General features: G+C 34.4%; 1 long non-coding RNA gene across 1 annotated transcript; it reads right to left on the bottom strand.

The window, feature by feature from the left end:
• Positions 1-529: 529 nt before the first annotated feature.
• LOC113966915 lies at positions 530-20320 on the bottom strand. The gene is made up of 4 exons (XR_003534010.1): positions 20309-20320; positions 8406-8410; positions 1484-1487; positions 530-731 (listed from the first exon to the last, which is right to left on the bottom strand). It is a non-coding gene; the product is annotated as an uncharacterized LOC113966915 (long non-coding RNA).
• Positions 20321-23785: the final 3465 nt, after the last annotated feature.

Here is a 23785-nt window from a genome sequence, read left to right on the forward strand (position 1 = left end):
GTTACATATTTTTCAGAGACAAGAGCAAATAGAAGCAAGTTTGCTCACACAAATCCAAAACATTATTTTACAAGAATGAATATATAAATGTACTATTTGCTTCAGAGAATATATGTAGGGAGGCACTTGAGTATTACGCCATATACCCAATAGAAGCTTATATAGGGAGAAAGAAGAAGCTTTCCAATAATGTGCTTGACAAAACGTACTGAAGGAATATAACATATGAGCTTCTTGAAGCCTGTAATTTACACAACTTCTAGCAAATTACATATGTACCTTAGATTAATCTAATGAAGTTTACAATTGAATGTTTTATAGAGTACAAAAGTGTTCAGCTTCAAAACTGTTTAATGTCAGAAATGTAACAAACCTATTTGTAGATTTTCATGATGGAATAATACAGTTGTGGCAGTTCAAGTCACATTAGAGATCCAAAATCCAATTTCCAGACTTCCCCCCACCCCTTCCCACAATTTATCCCAACACCGAAGAGAAAACTTTCAGGCAGAGGCTTCTATAGGGGAAGGGGGAAGTATATACATTTATTTACACAAATAAATACTATACAAGCCAAAAGCAACTATATATATATATATATATTACACTTCTATCAGTCCTTTTAAGCCCCTCCTTTTAACTTTAGTCCAGGAAAAGCCTTTTAGGCTGATATGTAATGCAGTCTCTCTCTCGTGGGAGTGTTCAGGGCCCCTGAACACTCCCTCGCCAACCTTCAGCTGTTTGCTCCAGTCTTTCCCCTCACGAAGTCCAAGAAGGTAGTTTTGAGTCCTTTCTCCTTCGTCCTGTGTCATTTCTGCTGTGTGATCTCTCTCTCTCAGTCTCATACCTCGGTTCGCTGCTGCTGTAGCTTATCATAGTAGGCGTTTGGAATCTTCATTCCTCCAAGTCAGTTTTCGGCTGCCCCCAGTCAAGACTCGGCAGGGCAGCTCCTAAGCCCTTTGGCCTGTCTCCAATTTCACCTGGGATTCTTCTCCCGAGCGCCGAGCTGTTTCGTTATCAGCCCATCCACTTGGCTCTGCTCCAATGCTGAGCCTCTTCTCCACTTTACAGTGGAGGGAAAGAAAAAGGCCCCCCTCCACAGCTTAACTGCAAAGGGGGGGAAGAGGGCTTGGCTGCAAGGCCTGCCTCTCTCCTCTTACCTCAGGTGCTGTGAGTCACATCCCTCACAAACACTCACTCCAAATGCTGCCTCTAAGTCTGGCCTAGGCAGAGTTAGGGGCTGCAGGGCTCTCCTTCCCCCCCTGGGGGGGGAAAGGAGCCCAGCCACCTCCTGGCCTTCTACACCCACACGCAGCAGACACCAACAGAAAATATGCCAACAGCTTCCAGTGGCTGTGTATATATAATTTTGAGCAGAAGCGAACAACATGAGTGGTGATTGACCCTCCGGGGAACACTGCCCTGGCACCCAATCACCTCTGAGCCCCTGACTCTCAGGGGGGGCAATCTCAAACCATGACACAAGTCTTTGTAAATGTTTAGCTTTTGAGAAGAGTTCCAAGTCATCTGTGTGAACATTCGACTACAAACATGGTGCCAAATGCTTTTCCATATTCTCTTGGAATTTCACCCTAGATAGGATGGTGTCTTGTGCTTTTTGTTGTTGTTATTGGATTTTTTTGTTTGGTTTGCTGTAGTCAAGGATAGTTTTCAATTAGATAGTGAGGTAGCTTACAGTAAAAAATAAGTTTCTGACCTCAGCTTTTGGGGAACATTAATGCTAACCAGACAATAATGTCACAGAGTTCTCATCTTTTTCTGTCTTTCTTAGGTAGGAAATGTAATTTCTTGTCTTATTTCTGCATCAGGTGAATTTGGGGGTGTTCATGTCAGGGATAGGTTTAAAACTTACAGCGACCTTTAGTGATTCTCATTGCTTTTCAAAATATTTCAGCTGAAAATATTAATGCAAAGGGGCATCCACTGTTCTTTGAAAGATGCGGCTGTATTAACTCATCTTGCTATGTCCCCTTTGTTTTAATTTTTAAGTTCAAAGACAAGAGTCCTTTCTTTTACTTAAAATTCCATGCAGTCGCTGTCAAAATAGGGTTGCACTGGGGGATATGACAAATTCATTTGTTTAATTGAAAAATATGAACACAATTAATTTTAGAGTCTAGCTGAAGAATTCTGTTGGTAAAGTTGATTAATGTCGTTGAGCATTGGGATAACTCCACAACTTTAATTGTTTTCTAATGTTGAGACTTATTTAGGATAGGCTTTCAAACAGCAACTCCTTGTTCATAGGTCTCCTGGACATGGTTCAATGTAAGACCCTGTTTGTATTGTGCAATATCCCTTCTTGCATCCTACTCTTACATTCTCCTGTACATAAAGAATAAGAAATTGAGTTTTACATATTGGATGCTTTTTGTGTGTGTTTTTATTCACAATATAGAGAACAGTTTCATTTCTACATAAAAATTGTTTTCTATTTGAAGTCATTCCAAACCTCTGCCCTGGTAAGGCTGTCTATTGTTTTATACAAATTATTTTCAGAGAATTTCTCTCTAACGCTGAAATTTGTTTGGTTATCCAATTATGCTATAGGTCATGCCTCCAAGAATAAGGGTTCTTTCTTGAAGAAATTTGTTATAATGAGCTCTGACTTTATTGGAGCTTAAAAGCAGTCAGGATCCCTCACACATTACGCTGTTCCTTTTGAGGCTATATTGTACAGCCGAACACTTTAGGGGACAGAACCCTTCAATGAGATAATAATGCTTTTGAGAACAAAAGTACAAAAAGTGTAAAAACACTGAAACATACATTTTCCATTTTCTCAGCGTAATGTTTTACAAGTTTTTTAACAAATCAGAATAATAAATACTCTGAAATCTATGATGGTTATTGATTTTAGTGAGGAGGAATCCAGGATTATAAAATTGAGAAGGAAGTTTAAAGATTTCTCTTCAGATTTTAGAAAATATTGTGAGGAGATAAATGCTTGTTATTGAGTCTGTCTTGACTGGAAGGAACAATTTTATCGTCATACTCGTTCCATCCATTCCACCTGCATCTGTCTTGGGGGAAAAAAACAACCCGGAACTGGACTTCTGCTGGTACTGGGGCTGGTGGAGACCTTCAGACTAAATGACACTGCACTTCCTTCCTTCTGCAGCAGCAACACCACTAGATCACACGAACTCCCTGGAGCTCTTTTCAAATGGCTGGCAAATCTGCATATTTGATTATTTGTTTACGCAATATGGATATCTAGAAATGGGATATTCTGAGTGATGGCTTCTGTTAAGAGTGTACAAAGTTTGTATTTCCTCTACTATACCTCTGTATTATATGAAATTTAACTGTCTTGAGTAAATGAGGCATAACCATGCATGAACATTTTCCTTTGCAAGGGACAGTAATGCTCTGCCCCAAACCTATGTTTTCCTAATGCTCGGTATTTTTTCTCCCATTAAAGTTTACCATCATTTCCATTTCATTGTGAAATGAAGTGAATTATAATTGTATTCACAATTCCACATGAGGATGAATATCTTCAAATATTAATCTAGAATAAAGAGGGGTTTGATATTTTATAGATTTTGGTGGGGTTTTTTCTCTTTTGAATTGTATTGTTTTTCATTAGAAATACTTCTGAAAACTTATAAAGGTGTGATTGTTTTACTGTGGATGGCTTACTTGTATTCTGAATTACAACTGCCTACCTGTGCTTCATATTATTTTGTTACCCTGGTACAGTGACACTGAAAGATATTCTTCCCGTCCCCTCTCCTCCCCCCCCACCTTCCTTGCCTTCCTCTCCTTCACAAAAGTATATTTTCTAAAATCAACTTCCCAAATATATTAGTTGCACTTTTATGATACAGCTTACCACTTTAAAACACTTCAGTTGCTCTGCAGTATCAAAAAGCATCCAATTAAACTAAGCTGGCATCAAGAAATATGTTGTGCTCCTGCAAAAGGAAACACTCACAACTTATGGAGAAATCTTAATGTCAATGATCACTTTGCTTACGTATTTATCCTAATTATAAAACATTTAATTTTTTTAAGTGAATCTTACATAATATTCAAAGTGTATATTTTACATATCAAATTGAAAGCTTCTCTTCAGTGTGGTTTTCAAACTATAATATGCAAAAACATCAAAAGAATCTACTTATGGAATCATAAAATATTTCAAGATACATATTTTGAATTTCCTTTTGTTTGCTTTAAATATTTAACCTTATATATATTGTCTTATTATCCTGCCTCAATGCAACTTCTAATGTTCTGTCTTTATTGTTTTCTTTGCTTCTGCTGCAGTTTGCAAGGAGACTAAAATTTAGGACATTAGTGTAGGAAGAGTTTACAGTGTTCGCTTAATGAAGCCGTGATAATTGACAGGGTAAATAAACTTGTAAATAGAATTATTGTAAAAATACGGACAAAATTCACTGGTTGAATGAACAGTATTTAAATTAAAAGATAGGAACTGTTTTTCACTTGCCTAACTGGAAAACTTTAATTTTAAATGTAAAATATAAACCACTATTTTCTAAATCATACTCTGTCTCACTAGAATTATGCTCTATTCATTAAAATCTGTATTAAGAGCACACCTTTCTTAATTTTGCTGTGTTTTACAAGTTTAAGATTACATTTTCTTAATTCCACAAAAAGCACTTATTCTGAAGTGCTTTCAAAAAGATCACAGTTGTCTGAACCATTTCTTCTATTAACATGAAAGCCTAGACAATTACATAACTCAAAGCAGTAGGACCTGAAAAAAATCAGTAACAAAACTCCTCTATAATACAAAAAGTTTGCAGTAGCTACTGGGGGTGAAGTTCATCCAGGTTTTTTTTTAGAACAAAGACATATTTAATTTAAAGAAGAACTTTCAGCCTAGTAACATCTGTTTGAAAATGTGCCTCTGGATCACAGAAAGAAATATTAGGGATGATCATATATTACAGAAGATGAGAAATTTAGGGGGTAAGTCAAAGAATTTGAAGATCTAGAATCTGTAATGTTTTACCTTCATCAGCCCTTCTGGGGGGAAGCCTTTGTGTCCAGTTTGTCGCTGTCTAGGTGGGTCTAACAGTGGATCCTTTCTGACCTCTTCAGTTGCAGAGTCCCAAAAGAGTATAGGATATAATACCTCCATAAAAATACTACAGATTTTTGTTTTATCAGCTTTGGATGTAGTGTTTGGTATTATAGCACTGGAAATTGTGTTTTGTCTATATATCTCTGGGTTATCTGAAGCATAGAGGTAAAAACAACACCCTAAGAAGTAATTTAACTCATTCAATTCCACCAACACTTCACAAAAGTAATAGAAAGTCACTCTTTGTGGTTTTTTGTTGTTGTTTCTTTCCAAAAATAGTTACTAGTCAAATTATTGTGGACCTTTACACATTTTTAGTTTCTAAATTACTTGAAATACATTATTTTGAATGGTGTAAATAATGGCTGTATCAAGTGAAAAGCTAGAAGAAATCTGTTTTGGATCTAATAGTATTGAGGAATTTTGCTTAAGGTACTGAATTATGGAATTGATGGTATATTTTTTAAATTCAAGGCAACAGAGAGATGGTTGGTAGTATCAAGTATGTGAAAGCCTGGCTAAAATTCAAGATAAGCCTGAACTTCCTTTTGTTGTTTGGGTTTTTTGGGTTTTTTTGGTTAGTGTTTTTTGGTTGTTTGGTTGTTGTTTTTGGGGGGGGTTTCTCTTCTTTAATTTTTCAGTTCCTTAAGAACATTGTTAAGAAAGAGGTAGAAGAGCTACAAAGGATCACAAGTTGGATGTGAAATCATAGCATCATGCTCAAATTTGCTTTATATGCAAAAGACAATATTTCTGTCTCTGAAAGAAATGCAGTAATCCGTTCACTTCACTCAGCAGTGGTCAGGCTAAGTGTAAACTAAATATGTGAGGGACTCTGTCAGGAGAAACAAGTGACAGAAAATGGCTCATATCACATCATTATACCACTTCCTACCTTTCAGAAAAGAATGGTTGGATCCAGAATCCCTACTGGACATTGTTCCTTTCGTGCCCTTCAAAATTGTTTTGGAAAATGGTAATTCGATGGGCCAAAATATGACAGCCATTTTAACAATTTAGCTGTGCAAGTCACTGAGTTTCACAGCCCGAAAATGGTCCATGGAAGTATTTATTTTGCATGCAAACATGCATGCTATTTACAGCCATGGGCATCTCAGGATAGGTATATAATTGAAGAGTCTCGTGCAGAACCAAAGATATAATTAGGTATCTATTAAAATGGCTTATAGGGAGAGATATGAATAAATTGCAGTTATTTATCCAAAGGAAGAGCCCTTCCATCTTCCTTCCTTCTTTCCTCCCATTGCATGTGTGTTTTTTGAAAAAGTACAAATATTGCACTGTTTCAATGAAAACAAGTGTAGGAGTTTCTATGGTGACTTTGACAAATAGGACAAGAGGTATTGAGACTAAATTCTAGCTGGGAATCTTTGGATGAAACATGCAGAAAGCATTATATTATTAAAGAACAGTGTTAAAATAGATTGCTGAAGGAGATTCTAGAAACACAAACCTCGGAATTCTTAGAATATTCTTGGAATAGTCATAGAAATATTCCTTTAAAAATGGAATTGGTATGGGTCTTGAGGATGAAGGATGGAGATTAAATGAGCTTTCTTGTGTTGGTTTCCTATGACTGTCTTGAAACAATTGCTGAATAGATTTTTGAAAAATCGTCATATCTTACATTTTTCTATAGTATAAAGAGAAATCAGTCTCCTCTATTTTTGGTGCTCTTTTATTTGTGATTGAAATTTATTTTTAATGCAGCCATATTTGATTTTGCATATACAGAAAAAAAATAATGCTTCTCTAGTCTATCTATCCAGTTACTTGTAAACTGACTGTTTATTCAGACATAATAATATAGCAACTCTTACTTATTTTCACATACCATAGGCTTTTTTTGTCTTGTTTTCATATATTGCAGTCTAGGGATATTTATCTGGGCTCTGTTTATTAGCTGTCTCCTGGTATACAGCTGCTCTTTATTTAATATTAAAGCAATTGCATTGAAGGCAAGCTGCTTGCTATTCCAAAATACTAAATTATGTGAGTAGGTTAGGTCTGATATCTTCCTGTTTGTTTTTATTCAAATCTGGGGGGGGGGGGGGGGGAAGAAATAGGTTGACTTCGTATCTTTCAGTATGCTTTTAATGAAACTAGTAAATTATAAAAATAAGTCCCAGTACTGATCTCTGTGGTATTCCACTCAACTGTTGTACTTTTCTCCACATGGATGTCAAAATCACAATCATAACAGAATTCAAACTCATTTCTTATGAAATGGTAAGCAGCTATGTTGAAAAAGAGCCAACTTAAAAGATTTTTCACAATATATTCACCTTCTTCACTGCAATGCTAGTCTAAAATTCTGCATCTGCTGACAAGCCATTCGTTTCAACAACAGGTAACACAGATTCTGTGAATTTCCACTTATCACATTCTGTGAGAATCAGACTGTAGTTTTAAACTGTGACCAAGAATATCAGATGTTTTTCATCTTAACAGTGGTAATTTTAATGGTACTATTTAAAAAAAAAATTATTATATATTTAAAATAATTAATATTTTCTCTCAAAACCTGCTGGATGAACCAGCAGTATATTCATGTGCATAGTATTGTGTTCTTTAATTTTCCTATGTCTAGAAATACAAATTTTGCTGTTTTTATGAATTATTTTTTATTGCTATATTTCAAAGTTTCTTTCCTATGGATAGAAATTCATACTCAGTGCAGACCATGGAAGACCCATACTCCATTAATTTAACTTTGTTTTCCGAGTCTTGTTATATACTTTATATATTTGTAAATATATATTTTTTATAAATGTATGTATATTTATGTCTACTAAATTTAGTGCATCTGATTCTCTATACTTCATTTTTATAAGTGAAAATATTGTATTTGCATTTATCAATAATAATTTGTAAAGTATTTTCTGAGCTTCAATCCCTTTTGAATTTTGATATATTACTAGTCTTGTCAATATTGAAACTTTCAGCTTCTGTTCACCAAAAATTACTTATAGATGAATTTTACTTTCTAGGATGCTTAATTCCCTTTTATCAAGTCAAGAAAAATTTCTTTGAGAAAATCAAGCTGAAATTATATCATAGTTCCTCTATTATCAGTTTCCATATTATCAGTTCTCCCATTTTTCATTATATTTAAAAGGAGATATTTGCCCCCTCTAGGTCTTGCTGTGACATAAACATTCTAGTGACATAAAGCTATAGTTAGTTATAGGCATATCAAAAGAAATAGGTTAAAACTCAAAAGTCATACTCATAAACATTAGTACGTATAGCTATCAGACATTCTAATAGCCATATTAATAAAGTGGAAAAAATGGAACACTCCAGCTGGTTTTATTTCCATCACACAGAAATCCTTTGTATTACATTTTATAATGACATTATTCATGGTAATAAGGTGATATTTTCATTTTCAGTTTATTTCCTTATTTATTTCACTTCAGTCATTTTCTAGTTCTCAGTCTGGCAGACTCCCAGTGTTTCGGTTCAGCTATTTTTTTCTCCCATTACTCATGAATCGTAATAATCAGATATTCTACTGAGATTTGTGTTTACGCACCTTTTAAATGTCAGCTTTCTAAGTTGAATATAATGCAGCAGAATACCATGTGATGACCCCACCTGAAAGCTCAGTATTGGTGGATCTTTGTGTTATCTTTCCTGCTAAACTCTCTGTATTGCTGGAGCTGGAATTTAAGGACATAGGTAAAATATGGATCTCTGTAATAGTTCACGACAACACCTTTGGAAAATATGGCAGTGCAGACAGGACTTTTGAAGGGAAAAAAACACGAGATATCACCTTTAAGCAATAAAATCTTTTCCATTTTAGAGAAGGAAATTTTGAAGCACTATTTACAGCTTGAGGAATTTTGTGTTTAATGTCAGGGTTTTCTACATAATTTTTTATGTGTGTTGATTGAAATACAATGAGCTGTATATGGTTAGATACAGCAGTAAGTTTTTTTGGCAATTTGAAGGTCAACAAGGTCATAAATAAGTATAATTTGTAACTTTGTAATTCACTTTAACTGATTTATCTGAATGTTAGATTTTTTACTGTTTATGTACGCAATATGCCAGGAAAAAAAAAATCAGCTGTGTAGGCAGAAAGCCAAAGAGCAGCCTTTAATAAAAATATGTGTTTCTGTGAGTAAACAGCAATGTAAAACAAAACTTGATGTATTATGTTTTAAAGACACAACATTTTTCATGCAATGAAAATATCAACAAAACATGAAAGAAAGTTGATAATTACCTGAGAAGTGGTATTTGACACCATGTTTTTCTGTGGCCTATTATTTTAGTTAAACAGCTCTGCAGAATCCCCTCTACTCATTCAAGTGGAATGTATGCTGGCAGTTGGCAACAGGAATGATAATTAACCCAGTGTGATTCTGCAAGTGGGTAGAAGGAAAACAAGCAAGTTAGACTTGTGAGCCAGAGTACAATACACTCTTTTTGAAAGTGGTTATAAATGTCAGAAAAAAAATATGGGGTCAGGAAGGGTAGTCTAACAATTCTTAGTATAATTTCATATGCAATTCAGAATGCAATAATGTTATCTTTTTAATTAGCACTCCTGATAATTCTACCTATATGCAAAAGGATTTCTGAAGCCCATAGAAAAAAAATAAGAACCATGAAGCACAGAAATGACCTCCTCCAAACATTGCCAGGTACGAACTATAAGTGTATTAAAATACATTAGAAACGTTCAGGAGCTGTTTTGAATTTTTTAATGTCCATGTAATCTCAATCCAGCCCCTGAGTGCACCTATCCTGCAGTCTCAGTGAAGTAGAACTTGGTTTGTAAGATCATAGAGGGAAACGGAGTGAGTAAATGTATGTGTAAGTAGGAAGGTGCTGATGATACAAGGGGATAGTGCAGTTTAAAACTGTGTCATATTTCATGAGCACTAGCTGGTAAAGTTAATGATCAACAGTAAAATGAAACCTGCTTACTTGAGTACAATCTGAATAACAAACTGTGTTTTATAGCTATAGAACTTTTTTTCTATTTTTAAAATTAAAAATATGCCTCTTAACCACCCCTTAATGGCATTTCCCAGAAGAGGTTAATTTCTCTCCTTACCAAAATTTAAAGTCCTGCCATGAACTGTGGAAGTTTGAATTTTGAGTTAAAGTGTGAACAAATTTTAATAATGATCCTATTATCTTTTATCCTAAATTACATAATATCACATGTGATTTTGAAATAAATAAAAGTGTTTGAAACCCATATCCATTAAATAACTTACTGCAATTATGGTAGTATTAATCCTGTGGAAAGGGCAGTCATTAGGAGAACAAAAAGTACCTTGGAAATCCAAGCTGTTCTCCAAATTATTATATAGTTGTATCAAAAAGGGAAAATTGCAAAAAGCAAAATGGGAATCAGTCTTGTTGTGCTTTGAAATGCAGTTTACTCTTACATTGGTAGGTGATACCAGGCATTAGTCCAAGGTTCACGACATCAGCTTGGATTTTAGAGCTACATGACAAAGGTCTTAATAGATATTTCTTAAGCTTTCAAATATTATTTAGTCTTTTTTTGATGAAGAAACTTATTCTCCAGTTTTCTGCAAAGAATTCATCTCAGGGTTTTTTGGTAGTGCCAAATTTATTTTCTTATTTTTAGTAGTGGTGTATTGAGCTATTAGTCACTGATACTGTTGCTGGGTATAAGTTGTAAAATATCTCTTCAGGACACCTGTATGCATGTCTTGATATATATATATATATATATATATATATAGGATAAAAACTTGATCTCACTGAAAATTGAGTTCAGCTTCGTAAAAACATAAAATACGCAAGAGATGAACAATCACAAGCTTTCTCCTCAAGTGGGAGAGCTTTTGAAAAAATGCTGAATGATGCCTTTCATTTTCTCCACATTCCCTGCCAGTCATTCCACAACCTCCCCCACCACACTTCAAATGACACCTTACGTATAAATAATGGGTTGTTGTTATGATATCTCCTAATACTGTCATCACAGATGCAAAACTGTGCCAGGATTTAAATATTCTCTCTTCCTGGAAGTGATTAACATAAGTCAGCTGATTTACTTCCATCTGTCAGGTGGCAAAAGATTAACCAGCAGTGCTAAAGCAAGTAATTTGTGGTGGTTCACTGTCATGAGAGACAAACAAGTCTCCTAATTGGAAATTGACAGCTCTGGCACTCATTTGAGCTAAGCTTTTGCTTACATTGCCTCTTGAGTCACTTTGCTCAATCTATAGCTAGTCATTAAAGTACCATGAAAGTTCTCTCTGCAGGTACATAAAGCCAGATCTTTGCCTGTGGCAGACTTAATTAAGGTAACAGTTGGATATTCAATCTTCACATAAAAAGAGGAAAATACAAGTGACATTAAAGCTTCTCAAAGCATCATGAAAGGAAAGCTTTGCATGAGCACAGAATGATCTTGTTATGGTAGTATTGTCATATAAATAACAAAAAAGAAAATTTAAACATTGGGAGAGGGAAAGATTCATTTATGTCAGACATCAACTCGAACAATGACTGAACTGTAACACATGTAAACTGATTGCACTATATGGGCAAATGGCTTCACTTCAAAACTAAACATCTGCAGGCCTGAACTCTTAGGATGTGATTGTAAATTTAAATGAACTAAATATTTTTGTAATGTAATTTCATTCTTGAAAATATTTATTTCTGGAGAATGTTCTCTGCACATAGAAGTGTAAAGAACAAAATTACAACTTGTGACAGATCCACAGTGTATGTATGATGTATATCCTACAATTTTTTACTGTAGTACATTCAGAAGACTGTGGATATGTAATCAGGACATATTCCTTGAAGTGGAAGAAGGAGACAGGTGTAGACAATTTCTATTTATATTGTACTCATAAGTTTTTCTTCAATCATTGATTATAGTTGCTTTCTGTTCTAATGGCTTTAAATAAATACTATTTGGGGCTTATAGAGGGTTGTCCACACTATGGGGTTTGGTCTTGCAATCATATCTCATAAACCTTTCCATTAAATGGTTGAGTTCTGTTTCTGAAGTTATGGGATAGTTGTTTATTTCTACTTGCTACAGGAAGGCTTTGCAATAATCCTATGTTTCCACTAAATTCAAGCCTCCTTTTCATTCTCAGACTAAATAGAAGACTGGAATAGAGAACAGAAAGCTTTGTACTTACACTTCATTTACATTTCTCCTTTTCAGTTGTACCTGAAATATTGTACTGAATTTTGGTAATCTTGATATCAGTATTTTCTTTTAAAAATTTCAGGAATCAGAAAGAGAAAAAAGAGTTTTTTTAATGAAGTTATAAAAAGACAAATTGCTTCACTTATTTAGCTACTTAAACCTGGCATCAATGGTGAAAAAGCAACTACTAAATTCTTGACAGCAGAGTGAATTGTCAGTTTAGGGATGATTCATGCTGATACAGTGTTGTGTACATGGATCAGTCTTAGATTCCTGTAAGGATTCATCTTTTAGAGTTGATGGTCTCGGTAGGCTAAAAAATAATGAGACCTTTAAAAAACCCCAAATATTTAAAAAGCAATAAATGTGGGTTCTTTGTGTTACAATTGCTGAGTTTCTGATGTAACTACAGTGAAGTTATTAAAGCTTCAGTAAAGATAAAGTTATCCTAATCTTTGTCAGTCTTAAGCATACGTTTTTCAAATTGTGTCATCAGCTTTTGTCCAGTCTTTACTTTGGTTTTACGTGTTGTAATCTTGTATTGCATCCCACTTGGTGCCATAAAAGGACCTTTTTTCATCCTTATTATGCTTACTTATTCAGGATTATCATGGCAGCTTTGCATGATAACAGTGAAAGAGCTGTGAAAAAAATATACATGTAGAAGTATGGGGTATGAGGTAATTGAGATGTGTGTAGGTTCTACAGGTAGACATCAGTAAAAGAAGTGGACAAGTGCTGTAAAAGATATTGTTTAAGTTAATGAAAAAAGAAAACAAAACAAAACAAAACCATTTAAGAAGAAGGAAGCAATGAAATACTGACAGAAAATTCTGTTTTCAGGTGTACATCTTGGAAAAAACAATAGTATGACTTCCTCAGGAAACAGAATCCCAGACTATAATAAGTTGGAGGGGACCTGCCAGGATCATTGAGTCCAGCTCTTAAATTAATGGCCCATAAAGAAATCAAACCCGCAACCTTGGTGTTAATTAGCACCATGCTCTAACCAACCAAGCTAATCTCCATTGGCTTAGAGAGACATATACAGAATAAAAGGAACAAAATCTCTCAGTTTTAGGTGACTCGAAGTGCACAATCTAATGTTTTACTTTCTCTTTTCTTATTTTTGGTTTAACCTATATTCAGAACTGCAAGGAAAGAAAATACAAAATCTATGCCCATTTAATACATTACAAACTGTTTTTTTCATGACATGCCTTTCAGGTAAGGTTTAATATTTGGCTAGTTCATATTTCAAATACTTCAAAGTTCCTTTTTATCTTTTCCAAAGACTTTACAAAAACATTTTTTCATGTTTATTAAAAAAATGTCACTGAGATATTGGCTTCCTGAGACATCAGAATGAGCTGGCAGATATGATAAGCAGCTTGCACCATCCTGGAAGAACCAAAGGCTGGGTGGGTTATCCCAAAGTGATGCTAGACATCTGTATTCAGGCAACTGAACTTCACACACACTTGTTTCCTTTTTTTGTTTAAAAAGAAAAACAATATTTTTGAAAACATAGCTCACCAGTCTAATGTAAATATATTCAGTTACTTTAGGGTGTCTAAAAAGACGTTTGGGTACTAATGTTCAGGCAACTGAATCCCAGCAATGTTACCTCAAAACAGAATGTCATCTTCAGGTGCTGAAAATGCTCTTAAATTAATTGGGGTGACTGGAGTTTTGGTGGTGTTTTTTTGTTGTTGTTATTTTAGAAATAAAAGCTCCTACAATTTTCCATGATGAGTAACATTAAAAGTGTACTCCTGCTTTTCAGGCTCTTGTCTCAAACTGCATAGTATCTCAAGCCACAAAAGGAGGAGCAAGTAAGGTAGTGCTGGGACTTGGTTGTTGGCTCTTACCTTGAGACATAAATGACATCTAATGTATTTTTATAGTAGATTTTATTACCAGTGGAAATTGCTTTTAATTTTCATGAGCAACAGGCCCTTCAGAACAATAAATCCACAAAATGGTTTAGCTTTGCAAGGACTATAAAGATTGTCATTACCAAAACAATTGTTGAAAAATCTTATGCATGACCTTCTTTATTAAAGCAAAATTTGTTCACTTCCTTTTGTTAATAACGATATAGTTCATTTTTATTAAAGCACAGCATATACCACATGAGTGTTGCTCTATGAACAGAGAGGCTTGGGAAAGGAAGACAAACTACTTCAGAAGAAATGTTCTTTTTTCTGTTCTGGTTTCAGGAGTGTCTAACATATTTGATATATTTTTAACTGAACCTTTTTCATTTTATTGGTGACAGCTTTAGAATATATTATGTAAGTAGAACTTTTGGGTCAAATTCCTTAAATATTTGCCAGATAGATTAAGTTCAAAAAATTTAATATTATGTGGAACAGTAGATGGTTGATGGCAACCATTGTTGAGATATTTATGATAGTTTAGAAGAACATCCAGAAATTTCCTCATATTTTTTAATCTATTTGTATGTTATGAATTATTTCAGGTTATATTTTTTACTTTTTGGTCTTTTAGGTATGTCCTGTATTCACGTATGAATATTTGGTAAAATAAATTGAGGAAAGAAAGGCCTTATTGCGTGTGTAATTGTTTCTTTAGATGCAGCTCACTGAAGAAGCCTACAATGAGAGTAGTACAAGTCTGACAGATCACTTCCTAATGTATGAGTGTTTTTCATTAAACAGAATAACATGAATATAACATGAGAAGTCTTGTTTCTCATTACGTTAGTTGGGACTGTTAAAGTTTCAACATTATGTCTAGCTTCATCCGTGTTAAATGAAGGTTAGAAACCATTCAACTGCCCAACTCCCTGCCTCATTTATTGTTTTTCCCCCCGATCTTTAAAGATTTCTAAATTATGGGGTCATTGATATTGCTACTCACAAATAGATGGGTTTTTTAGATGTCCAGGGTCAAAAGTTGTATGTATTTTGTATTTATAAATACAACAATCAAAATAAATCAATGATTGATTCAGGTAAGCAAAAGAACTGCGGGAAAAAAATCTTTCATTATTATGATATAATAATTCCTTTTGTGTTCATTATTACTGCTTTGTTTGTAATAAAGACTTGGTCAAAATGTTGCTTTATTGGTGTTCTTTCAGGAAAAAATACAAACTTCAAAAGTAAGTAAGTAGCAATTAATTATATTGATGAAGTTAAAAGAACTGAAAGTTCTATTTTACCATTCACTGAAAAATTAGGTACCTTTTGGTATTTTGACATTGTGGGGTTTTTTTAATCCAAATCATATGCTCTGAGCATGACAGCACTAAAAAAGGGACAAGAAAATGTGATGAAGATGATTTTGGTTTTGAGTAGTAGAAAAGAAAGAATAAACGGATGCTAATAGATGGAAGCAAGAAAAAACCCCTTTAAATAGCTTGGAACCTAGTGTTCTGTCACTCTTACACTACAACATTCTGTTTGACACTGAAATGATCATCAGACATCAAAAATGACTGCCCAACACTAGTCCATTTCCTGAATGTGTGGCCAGGCAATGCTTCTGAGTGGGTCCTTGGGAATATGTATCTGCAATTTACTTGTTCTTAAAGGATGATGATGATGTGATTTGTTTTGGGAGTGATCTTATTGTCTTTGTCAGGTGACGAAATTCTGTTTCAGTCTCACTGTGTATCTTTGCACTGTAAGGATTTCTCGAGATATGAGAAAGGGACATTTTCCATGCAACTTGCTAATACAGCTCCAAACAACAGTTCCTGGACAATCACAGGATGGTAAGATCCAGAAACTAGCTGCAGTTCCTCCATTCGTGCATTAAGAGCAACAGAAGTGAGTCAGTGAGAAAGTTTAAGTTTACTATTCAGGGAGAGTTCGTCACTGATTTGATTAATATATTGACATTGTGGAAACGTTAATGGGTATTAAAGGTTTTTTTTATTAATCTGTATGATATTTGGAGGTCTGGCAAACAGTAGAACTTTTCACTGGGGGACAACTGCTGGACCAATAAGTCATTTGATTGTGCTCTAGTTTATTTTCCTTTTCCTTTCTCCCTAAACCCTTTTAACCCTCTGACCATGAAGAGCAATTTGAATAAGCTTTTTTATTTTTTTAATAGTGTGAATCAGTGGCTGATCAGAGGCTTTTTGGAGCTTGCTTCTGGCCAGCGTCTTTTGCTGAGCTACTTGGGGAATACATGGCAAATATTTGTTTCTAATTACAGAAAGGATTCCTACCTGCACACCTTGACAGTCATTGCTCATATTTGTTACTGAGTTTCAGTGCTGCTTGTTTTCTAGCCAAATGTCAGGGTTTTTTCTCTGAATATTCTCCAGCTCTGCATTTTCTTCTTTGTCATTGTGCTTTTTCCACCACTTAAATTATTACCTCATGAAGGATAATGTGTATGCCTCAGTGTAGGTATGTATTTAAATGATTAAATGAAAATATAACAAGACTTTCATTCTTATTATTGTATTTCTTAGTGAATTGAATGAACTGGAAAACAATATCTTTGGAGACCTCTCTGTGTCCCCTATTTTCTGCTTCCCCTCTGGAAGGCATTAAGCATACAGACTGGTATCCTAATTCTATACAAATAGCTTAGATGTGATGCTGTATCCTTGGAAGGAAATTTATTTATTTATTAATTTATTTATTATCCCTTCTTTCCACCTATTTTAAAATACTGGATTTTCTTTATTATTACTTTTTTTCTTTTTGCTGTAGTTACTTTAGGATTTTGACCTATTGCAACAATCTCAGATGTCATGCAAAACAGTCAGCTGTGAATAATTACCCTGCTTTGATCTGCAGCTCCTGCTCTTCTTAATCTTCCATATGCTTCAGTAATAATGATATTGTACTTGTATGTCTTGCCATGTTACAATTGGTAATAGGAAATTATTCTCTCACCTATTATTACTGTGTTGTTAGGAGGAAAATATTTTCTGTTATCCATGAATATTGTCAAGTTTCATTCAAACCTGTAGCAGCTTGCATTAAATACTCATCAGTTTGCAGGAATGGACCCCCAAAATATTTGTTTTACGATAGGATGTGCTATATGCTGAGACAGAGATTTATTGGATAATTTTTCTGCAGATAAGTTCCAAGTGTTTTTCTAATGGTTGTCAAACATATGGAGGTTACCAGTTTGATAAACACAATGCAAATAATATCTAGTGGCTCTCTCCACTTTAATAAATATGCTTTTGTTGTATTCGCCACATTTCTAAAATATTTTTGTAATCCTTCATAAACAAGAATATTTTTTACATAGTACAAGGCAGTTTTTGTTAGATTACAAAAGAAACAAAGAAGAATTGCTGTGGGTTTATTTTTTATATTTTACATTGACATATAGGAATATTCAGTGTAATTTTTAACTGCTTTTCTTGTCTCTTGTCAGTTTAACTAGGACTTTTAATCTTATTTAAATTTCTGGTTTGTGCTGCCTCCATTTCTGATCTGTAATAAAATTAATAGATATGTCCCAATGTTGCTCTTGAGAAAGGAAAAACATCAGCATTTTGAACACTATAAGCCAATATTTTTCTCCATGGAAGAGATGATGATTGATGACATTGCCATACATGCTTAGAACAATTTCTCTGTTATGGAACAAAAATATTTCATCTCTGCTTAACTGTTTCATTTTCTAATTAGGATGCTACCATCAGTGTGTCCCTTGTGTGTTCTTTCTCTTTGAACTATTCAATCTAGGTCATACTTTCTGCACCTCTCTGCATGGCACAGTAAAAATTAGACAAGGTTAGAATTAACGATAGGCTAAAATACCTAGAAATAATTTTAATAATTATTGAGCTTAAAGCTATGAATAGCCTACAAGGATTTGCATTTGGATTCTGATTTCAGACTCGGTTCTACAGCACATTGACTCATTTGCAGCTCTTAGTACTTTATGGCAGTATTTCTATCCTGGCTTGCTAACACTACATTAGATAATGTTTACATATATGAATGATTGTGAGCTCTTGGAGTGTGTTTTTTTCCACTTATTCACAATCACAAGTAACAAAAAGAATAGAAAAGAAGAAAAACTTGTGTATCTATTATTTAAAAGGTCACACCTTTTAAACAAAACTCAAGTAGTCTTTCATTTAAGTTTCCCTTTGTTTCCCTATTATTAAAATGTTCATATTTATGTCAGATTGAGAGCCTTCATAAAATGTCAGCTTTGAGTGCCCACACTATATCCAGATATCAAATTCTGCTACAAGAAAATATTCCTTTTAAGGTTCTGACATCAAAGACAAAAAGGTGAGTTAACAAAGAAATCCAGTCATTGCATTGAACAATTGCTATATTTAGGACAGATTTCTACAGCAGCACTTATGTGCTAATTTCCAATGATTTCAATGAAGAGGTGGGGGGAGGAAGGCACTATGCACCAAGTCTTTTATAATAGCTGTCTCCATAGAAAGAATTGTGAGCTTTCCTATTTTAAACATCTAGAGCCAGTGCCCATCAGGAAAGGCAGAATGAAGGTGTTGCTTAGCTTGAAGAAGAGTCAGAGGGAGGACATTATAAAATACACTCAAAACTGATTAAGAAAAATAAAAATTGTGTGCACAGCTGATTGGAAAAGAGGTAATAGGGTTAAATTGCAGTGAGAAAGTTTTGAGTTAGGTGCAAGGAATATAAGAGTTTCCTTGCAGTAATGATTGTAAGGCATTGTCAAGTAAGGGTTTTAAGATTGAGCCATAATGCATCTGATCATCAGTATTATAATAAGTATAGTTGATGCTGCCTTAAAACAAGTTTGTGGTCTAGATTACTCTTGAAGTTTCTTGTAGATGTGGTAGTTTAGCTACTACTGAAATGTAAAAACAAAAACCACCATCACAAAGAACTTAGGTAACCTGGATGATAACAAATGTTGCTTCTTGTAACATTACAGAAAGATTTAAGGTGGAAGGAACTTCTGGAGATCATCTAGTGTAACCTTCATAGGTTACATAGGACCTTAGATTGGGTTATCCAGGGCCCTGTCAAACCAAGTCTTTGATATTTCCAGCAGGGGAGACTGCATCACACCTCTGGACTACTCATAGTAATGTTTAATTTTTTCATAATGAAGATTTTTTTCTTATATGCAAATAGAATTTCCTCTGAACCAACTTGCATTCATTGCCTCTTGTTCTGCCACTGTCTGTTCTTGTGGAAGAGGAATCTCTATGTTCTCTATAACTACCTTTCACATTTTGGAAGTAGAGTGATAAGGTGACTGCTCTTGACAAGTTCTGCATTTCTATTGAAGAGATATCAAAGTTTTGGTCTGTATCTGACTTTCCCCTGAGATCTCTTGCTAATTTGGCCATAATCTCAAAACAAAAACAAACAAACAAAGAAACCCTGAAAACCAAACCCACTTAGGAACATAAGGGGTATGCATATAAGTTCCTGTCTTCCACAAAGGCCTGGAGATTTGTCTGCAAAACTGGGAAATCTTTTTTCAAGTTTCTCAGAATGGTCAGTCTTAACTGAAGACTTCTCGACAGAATGCTTCTGACTCACTGTTTGTCCGTTTGGTTAAGCACTTCCTAGGATGCTACTGTTTTGAGAGAGAGGTATTATAGCCTACAGCTTTCACAGGAGCATAGCAGAGAGCAAGCTTCTAAGAGATTCAATTACTTTTAATAATTAAATAGCAGTTTTCAAATGTGGCATTTTTATATTAGAAGAATAGTGTTGTGCTTTGATACTCATTTTTATTATGTTCTATATTTACTTTTATGAATACAAGAAAACAAGAGAGCAGAGAAAGAAATCCTTAAAACTGATTTCTATTCACAGATCAAATGCAGTATAGTAGAACTACCCTGAAGTACTTTTAAGGTTTCTTACAGCATGATTAGTTCTAAACTGGTTTTACAAAAGTGAACTAATAATTTCAATTGAATAATTTGCATCTTATGCCATTATCAGAGAGACTTATGTAAAAAATTATTGGGGGCAGTATTCACTTATATCATGGGGTTTGTATAAATTTAAAACATAACAGGCAATATTTATCACATCACGTAAAACATCCAAAACTAGTTGTTTGTTCCTTATATTTTTTGCTGTAATATATCACTTATGTAGTTAAGAACTGAATATCTGTCATCTTGAATGTTACGTTATTTTGTTGGCATATAAACTGATTCTACAAAATGAATATGTTTAAGAATAATTCCTAGCCTTCCGTATTGATGACCCACGGAACATCAGTGACCTGAAATATGTTTTCATAAATGTATGTAATTGTTTTCAACTTCTTCTTTTTTTCTTCTTTAGAATGCTATTCTAAACCATAACTAAGCATGGGGAACTAACTAAAATCATTTTATAGTTGGAAAACCAAACTTCTCTCCATCTGGCTTTAACTCTAGGTGAACTGCCACAACCCTTGACATTTCAAATGCATTGAATATTTTATCATTCCATTCCTATGGATATGTTTTGTTGAGACATAGACCAAAGTAGCAGATCCAGAAATAGAAGAGTTTTGTTTTATTTTAAAGTTGACTTGCTGTGTCGCACCTCATTTGTCATGCCATTCTGTGTTTCATAAACAACCAAATACAATGATATGCTCTATAAAATATGAGTTGTGTCTCCAAGACTCTATCCAGGTTTTTTCCATTTCTAATGGCAAGACACATACATGTCCTTCTTTATATTCAGCTGTTGGATTTTTGCTCATCATTTCTGGAAAAAGGTAAATATTGAATGGCAATTAATATTTGTGACATACATTGTGTCTCTTGCAGAAATGTATAGTAACTTGTTAGTCTAAACTCTTGAATTTTTTGCTTTGTTTTTGGTTTATTTTTTTGCAGGTTTTTGACGATCTAATTTTAGGTACTTTTAAACCTACCATGATTTTCGGAAGATGGAGAGCTGCTATTTTTTTTAAAGGCCAGATACTTGTGTCACAAACACTTTACTCAAATTTGCCACTTTATTATAATCTGGGTCACTTATATATGATACATAACACTGGCAGGAAAGCCATCATTCAACACACTGGTCAATTGAAAAAATGTATCTTTGCAAACAAACAGATGATCTACAACACAAATCCTTCTGTTCATGCAGTCTGCTTTCAGTTGCATCAGAAATTAGCATAATATCATGGTTTGAGAAATGTTGTCAGCTGCTTAGTCTATGCTGACAGTATGCAGAACTGGAGTCTGTGAAGGAAAGATCTTATTGCTTTGAAAGAGAAAAAAGTGCTTTCTTAGGTACCAGAGCAGACAAAACAAGTAAACAGCCTGAATCTAATTCAAAGTTCATTGACGTCAATGAATTTCTTTCCTTTGACTTCTGTAACTTCTGAACAAAGTCCTAAGGGAACAAGGTGACAAATGTATTGGCATTAATGCTAATTTAACTTAAATACTATAGATTACATTATTGTCTGACATTCAAGCTATAATTACATAAATCTGCTCCATGTATTTGCTGTCAATTTTATAGATATTTCATTCGCTTAAAAAACAAACAAACACACTGTGTTCTGTTTGCTTTAGTATGCAAGAGATTTGAGTGCTTAAGAAGTTTATTTACATTCATTGCTGCCTGTAAAGATGTCATTTGTGTGCAAACTCAGTGAGACGCATCATAAAGCCTACTTCAGTTCTCAGATGATAAGAAAATATCATTCCTAAATCCATTTCATAGGCTAATTTAAAAAAAAAAAAAAAGCATGAGAAAGAAGGAAGGTGAAGATACTAGATTGAAGATTCTCGAAGGCAAAGTAATATATGGGCTTAGTAAAACCATAGGGAAGATAATTCCAATCAGACAGTTATAATGAGATAAACCAGATGGATAGGATCAAAACTAGTTTTAGCTTTAGGAAATTAAAAAGAAAAAAAGCAGAAAATTAGGAAGGTGTTAGTAGTATATAATTTAAAGCCCTTATCATGATAAAGAGAAACACTAGAAACAGTGGTAGCAACATTTAGAGGGTTAAGGAAAAGCAGTGCTGTCTGCACCTTTATTTCAACAGTCTATTTGACCCAAATGTTTTTTTGTTGTTGTTCAAAACTGCCTCTTTATTTAAAAGGCAGTTACAAGAAATCTAGAAAATACAGTTCTCAATCAACCCAGATTTCTGGGGGTTCAGTGTGTGTTTAGATTCAGCTGTTTCTTTTTCTAAGCTGTGATATGACAGTTTTGCTCTGTGATTAAAAAAACCTTTTTTTTAAGGAGCAGGTGGAAAGGGAGGGGGAGAGATACTCTATTCTTTTCCTCTGACAAACAGAAAATGCAGATAAATTATAAAAATAATTTTTGTAGTGTATGAGACTTTTCTGCTCATAAGAGGTATTTACTATGAATGAGATATTGTGATTCTCCTTATACATCTTGAGGTGAACAGGTTGAAGATCCTACCTAGCATCACTGAGTATACTTTATTCAAGACAAATTATAAATTTGTAAAAGGGTGTAGTGGTTTGATTTAGGACTTCCCTGGCAACCAGGTCGACACCAAGGAAATACCTATATTCCAGTATTCCATCCTATTCATTACATAAGCAGACATATAAATAAGAAGGGGAGAGGGGGTTGAACCCTTCTTCTCTTCTGGTAGATTTGGAGAAAACAGCCTTCCTGCTGCTCCTCCAGGTGTGGGGGTGTGGGCCTGTGGTTTGTCAAGAGTTCGAGTGGAATGATGTGGTAATTGTGGGCTGGGACATTTCTGCTTTCTCAAGGAAAAAATTGAGATTTTGTTTGCTAGTTCTTATTGACTGTGTATATCTGGTTTGGGGTTTTTTTTCTATTTTTTCTTTTTAGGGCTGTTAGGGGTTCTCTTTTTATATGTATATAGTATTGTAACTGTATATAAATGTAATATATGTAAATATATATATATATATACTGCTCTTGTTTTGTCATTTTGGTTTTTTTGGTGGCTTTTCCCTTCCAATTCCTTCCCCTGTGTTTGTGGGAAGAAGGGGGGGAAGAGCTTTTGCTGTGGTATTGGGGACTTGGCAGGGAGTCAGGTCCAAACTGCCACAAAGGGGAATCCTTGCACCTTGTTAGATTTTAGACCACTTTCCTTGGTTCAAAACCTAACTTTGAAGACATGTGATATGAAAGTTCAGAAAAATTCTTTTTGCTTCTAAAGTTCATGTCTGCTCTCTAGCATTTTTGATTATGGAGGTACAGCATAGCAGTCTGACTGAAGTTACAGCTTCAGAAATCCTTCAATCAAACAAGCAAATCTAAAGAGATGTAGATAGACCCAAGAGGTCCAATTTCTGCAAAACCATATCCCAGTATCAATACTTCACCTAACCCCATCATCCTTCCCTTGGGTATTAGGGCCATCTGAAGGTAGCAAGGTGCATGCCTTTAATCCTCCTCTTCTCAGCTATGTGCGGGATCTCAGGGACTTAAATTAAGCAGCCTGTGTGGAGAAGGCAGCTTTTCAATGTCTGAATGCCATGTGTAAGTGACTTAAAGATCTAAATTATCTCAAACATTGTCAAGGTCACAGAAGGAATTTGCCATAGAATAAGC

The sequence above is a fragment of the Neopelma chrysocephalum genome, unplaced genomic scaffold (assembly GCF_003984885.1).
Source record: "Neopelma chrysocephalum unplaced genomic scaffold, ASM398488v2 Primary Assembly neopelma1_22b, whole genome shotgun sequence".
NCBI classification, from domain to species: Eukaryota; Metazoa; Chordata; class Aves; order Passeriformes; family Pipridae; genus Neopelma; species Neopelma chrysocephalum.